This window comes from Hibiscus syriacus, unplaced genomic scaffold, assembly GCF_006381635.1.
Source record: "Hibiscus syriacus cultivar Baekdansim isolate YM2019G1 unplaced genomic scaffold, ASM638163v2 tig00110461_pilon, whole genome shotgun sequence".
Classification (NCBI taxonomy): domain Eukaryota; kingdom Viridiplantae; phylum Streptophyta; class Magnoliopsida; order Malvales; family Malvaceae; genus Hibiscus; species Hibiscus syriacus.
Window position 1 is genome coordinate 73,488 of NW_024062746.1, and position 6,000 is coordinate 79,487.

The following is a 6,000-nucleotide window of genomic DNA, read 5'->3' on the forward strand; positions in this document are numbered from 1 at the left end:
ATTAAATAAGTTCAACATATAATTTTTTTTTATCAAACTCATCTATTGAGAGTTTTGATGCTTAAAATATGGTTTTAATTTTATGTTGAAAAATCTTAATTTTTTTAAAGAAAAATAACAAAAGAAAAGATTAGAGTCAATTTTTTTTGACTTTGGAAATTCAAAAAATATAATAGAAATTGATATACTATTTTGAAATTTTCATTTCTTTTGTGACAAGCAAAACTCAAATAATTTGCTCATAAAATTGGATACCCTACCAAATAGAAGCAATGGACAAAAGATCAATCAATCCCAATCTTTCATGTTTAGATTTGGATGTTGCTCTAAGGCAAGCAAAATTATTATTCTTTATGAAAGAAAAAAAACCTAACCCTAATCACAATGATGTCATAAACTAGGGTTAATTAACCCATAATGGCAATTTAGTCATATTGAAACTAGCAACTTTATATTATATAAGAATCATACATGGAAAAGATTTAAAACCTAACCAAAAGACTCGAACAAAAGTATGTATGAACAAATTTGATTGCATCGACAAACGAACCACAAAAAAGAATTAAACTATTGAAAGACCACCGAGAATCGCAAATCAAAACCAAGCATGTGAGTAATTATCCACGAATGCAAAATCGTGCATCCAAATTTAATCCGAAGGTTCATAGCATGGAAAATCAATAAGATTTCAGATAAACATCATCTAGATCAGTCATGGTGTCGTTAAATCTTATAACACCCTAAACCCGATTGGGCCTAAAGTGCCATTCTGGGTTACCGAGTCAACCCTTGATTTTCAAAATTTGTTTATTTTCTTTTCAAACATATTGAATGGTATCATAATTAAAACATAAATAATTGTTACAAAAACATTTTATAAAGCAGGAGCTCTGTGACACATAATTTAAAACCAAACCAATACAAACTCTGAGTTTAATAAATTGAATACATGAGTAAGGTTCTATGAATACACATACCCACTAAAGCTATAATACAATACTCTAAAGGAGATGCTGGAAGTCCTACTGCGATGGTGCTCCACGAACTGCTCAAGCTACTGACATGCCAACGAAAAACATATAAAGACTGAGCTTACAAAGCCCAATAGTATAATCGCTAATCTAGAGCAGCATAAGAATTTCATAAACGCAAGCATGCTGAAGACATGATACTAAGTAGTAGGTACATGCATGATCTAGATCAAGTGTTACCTACTTAAGGCTTGGCTGTCCTATCGTTGAAATAAGGGTCTCACACTTCCCTTAATCATTTTCTAAGGGCTTCACCATAAGTACACCTCAAAGGGTCTCTAACCCTAAAGACTGTAACTGCTACACATTATCTAAATGCGACATTAACTCTGTTATGCATTATCTGAATGTAGCACTGGCTCTGTTATGCTAGTATCTGGTTTCACACAACATTAGATACTAGCTTACTGAGAGGGGTACACGTATCACATAATATCAGTAAGGTCCTTTTTAAGCTGCTGGATGATCTCCTGGTATCACATAGCATCAGGTAGACCATTGAGAAAGAATCCCGATATCACATAGCATTGGATATTCCCACTCAACTGAAGCGTTAGCTTGGTATCACACAGAATTAAAGCAAGTTTTTCTGATAACCGGGGTACTGGACAGATGCAACTATACATGCATATCTAAGGCCCAAAGTCCATATAACACTGGCACTGTAACACCCCATACTCGGTCCAAGAGTCCGAGCCGGATACTTTAGCATACATTAGGTTACAATCGTGTTGGACGGATCAGGTTCCACATTACGCACATTTCATGGAAGCAAACAAATTACATCACATGCAACGTTCAATATAACTAACATGAAATTGAATCTCAATTAAACATGCAAATATTATATTTAAACATTTAGGGGTATTTCGGTCATTTCACATCATATAATAAATCAACAAGTTAAATCACCCAATTAAGGTTACCATATACTAAACAACATCATAAGGAAGCATCACGTAAAATTTCATACCAATCGGACATCAGACAATCACTTAATTGATTATACAAGATTAGGGACCTAAACATAAATATGCAAAACTTATGTACCAATCAGTAACATACAATTTAGGGTTCCATTATGTAATTAAGTGTGTCGAAGAAGTGATTTGTAACATCCTCCACACCGGGTTAGTGGTTAAATTGTGAGATTTAAAAATTCAGTAATCTAATTGGATAAATTGAAAAGTCTAAAGAATTGATTGATATGTTTGGTGTAGGATCCATTAGCAAAGAATGAGGAATTAAAGGGGTAAATAAGTCTTTTTAACAAGGAAATAAATAAATCTTAGTTGGTGATATTTATTTCCACGTGGAAGCTATTAGAGAGAACCAAAGTTTCCAGATTTCTCTTCTTCTTCATTCTTCTTCAAATGAAAGGGAATTGAGTATAAATGATGATACCAAACCATAAGATAAGTATTTACTTATAGGATAATATGAGATTATATGAATATATAGTATAATTTTATGAGGAAGAATTAGGTGTTATATGATTTAGAATTGGGTGTTATATGATTTAGGTATGATAATGATCCACGTGTAAATAAATTAAGTATTATATATATATATATATATATATATATATATATATATATATATATGTTTATAAGTATAATATAGGTTATGTAATGTAAGTGCATACTAAGAAATAAAGAATAAGATAGATGATACGATATAAATTATATTATGAATTAGTGATGTAGGAATGCGATATAAATATGCAATAAATCTTATGTGTTATATGATAAATATGAACATATGAGAATAAGAGATAAGTGACTTGGTGATAGAAGTTATATGACCATGAATTATATAAATATGAATAATTTAAGTGATAATGTAACTATGATTACTGGAGTATATATCAATGTATAAACATGTAGATATCGAGCACGAACAAGTTACGGGATGACCATCAAGTTAAGATTCGATCGGAAGAAAGAAAATCATAAAAGGGGATTGGAACTTAGTGAGGCCAATGTGAGTGTATACAAGCTAGTCTATGATATTTAATGAAAATAAGACTTGCAACGAGTCTATTTCCTATATTAGAATGCATGAATTTATGATCATATGCATATGTTTGATTTGGGTATATGTGATATATATATTATGGTATGTATTAAATGATTTGTGTGAATATATGTATTGTGATAAATTATAAGAATTAATATGAATGATCTATATGATTGCATGGGAATGTGAAATAGGTTATGTGATAGGTGACCATATATGTTACATAGTATACGTGATCAATTATAAGAATCAATATAATAGATTTATATGACTACATGAGAAAGGTGATGAATTAAATAAGATTAGACTATAGAGTAATATGAGAATAATATATTAGTGAAGGGAACCAATACAAATTTTGGCTCACGAAGTTAAACAATTGAGAAATAAATCGGTTTCATTGGTCAAAGTTCTTTGGAGGAATCACAAGGTAGAAAAATCCACGTGCGAACGTGAAGAAGATATGCGACTTCAATATCCTCATCTGTTCGTGCAATGAAAATTCGACGACGAATTTTCTTGAGGGATGGAGATTTGTAACATCCTCCACATCGTGTTAGTGGTTAAATTGTGAGATTTAAAAATTCAGTAATCTAATTGGATAAATTGAAAAGTCTAAAGAATTGATTGATATGTTTGGTGTAGGATCCATTAGCAAAGAATGAGGAATTAAAGGGGTAAATAAGTCTTTTAACAAGGAAAATAAATAAATCTTAGTTGGTGATATTTATTTCCACGTGGAAGCTATTGGAGAGAACCAAAGTTTCCAGATTTCTCTTCTTCTTCATTCTTCTTCTTCCCCGTGAGACCAAGCTAAAGGTGAGTTTTCTTGTTAATCAAATTCTTGATGAATTTAAGGTTGCTTATTGATCATTAGATTATAACTAAGCTTAAGGAAAGCTTAGGTTATCTTAAAACCATAAGATGATGGGGTTAGGAAGGATTAAAGAAAGGAAGTAGAAAAGTAAAATCTTGGATTAGAGTTCATAATAAGAATTAGAAGTGGGATTTGACTTGTTATCAAGCTAATTAAAGGATATGAAGTGTCAGAATTCGATTTAGAACATGTTAGAAATTGAGTATGATTCTTGAATTTTATAAAAGAAGATAGGATTTTGAGGTTAAAGATGATTTATATGGATATAAGTTGGTTTAAGTAATGGTAGTAGAGTTTAATGACATAATAGGGGCTTAAAATAGAAGAATTAAGGGAAGAATTGATGATTTTCGTGCTAAAATGACAGTTCTGGGCTATGTGCATCGATGCACATTCAATGTGTACCGATGCATCAAGGATAAATCCCAGAAATTGTTCAAGGTGTATCGATGCACATGAAGTGCATCGATGCACTCTTTTAAAAATACAAACATCGAATGCCATCAGTGCATCGATGCATAAGGAGTGCATCGATGCACCCCCTTAAATATAAACATCGAATAGGATTTATGCATCGATGCATGGTGTGGTGCATCGATGCATACCTTCATTAAAAGATAAAAATGACTTTTCTTTTAGCCCCAAGAAATAATCGAGGAAAAAGCAAGGACATATAGGTGAGTGCATATGCATAGCATGAATATAGTATTATATTCAGTTATAGACTTGTGATAAGTCTAGATTCAATATTTTGATACATGATCGCATTTCATATTATGATACATGACATGAATTCATATTATATGCATTAAGTGACATGAATATGCAGGAAAAGGTTATATAAGTTATGTGATACAAAGATGGAACATGATATGTTTATGTGATAAAGGTATGAAAATTATATGTCTATACAATATAAATTATGGGAATGGTGAAAGCCCATGTTATGTAGATGAGAACTATATGTATAGTTGGCATGCCAAGAGTAGAGGGTCTACGCGGTCCTTCGGGACATATACGTATTCTTTGGAACATGTGTGAGGTCTTTTAAGACACATACTTGATCCTTGGCATATGTATATGATTCTTAAGGAAATTTTCTACGTGGTCTTTAGGGACAATCTTATATGGCACTACGGTGCATTTCTACGCGGCACTTCTGTGCAATTCTACGTGGCACTCCGGTGTATTTATATGAGTTATGGTGACAGCATTAGTGCACAACCTCTATAGACTCACATATATATAGTTCTCACATGTTTACATGAGCTAATAAAGAAGATCATATAAAAGAACCTTGTATGATATTATGTGCCTTGTTTATAATCTTTATGGTGAAATGATATAGGTGAAATGATGGTGATGTGTATATAGCTTAGTTAAGAAGAATAGGTACAAGAACATATGACTAAAAGATAAAGAAGAAAATGAGACTATTAAAGAGATAATGAGAAATTTACTACATATGCTTTATATGTTTTGGGTTAGGAAATATGTTACCTGAATTATATGATGATATGGGTATTTTTTTGTGAAGCAATATATATATATATATATATATATATATATATGTTTGGATGCATTTTATGGGTTATCATGATTACATGAAATGTGCATAATAGGAATTAGTTATGATATGCTATAGTCAGTTTGTTTATACCTCACTAAGTCATAGACTTAGCGTGTGATTGTTTCACACGTAGGTTACAGAAGCGAGAAGAGAAGAAGAGCAAGACAGGTCAGCATCTCCCTTACAAAATTTTAGATCAGAAAATAGATGATTTAAATGTGTTTGGTTATTTTGAATACAGTTGGCATGTACTAATTGATTGAGTTAACTATGCTCTGATCGATTTTGGTTTTGATGGTCAATTTATGTAATTAAACTGCTTTGATTTTATGAAAGCTTTAAATTTTCTTTGAATTTTGTCAAGAGTCAAAGTTTGAAAAGTCAATGTGACATCTCAGACTCGTATTCGGGTCGGGTACGGGTTGGGGTGTTACATGATCACTCAAATCTCATTAAATTTCTAAATTAATAGTTTAAGTAATTAAACAAATCAATTTCTAGGT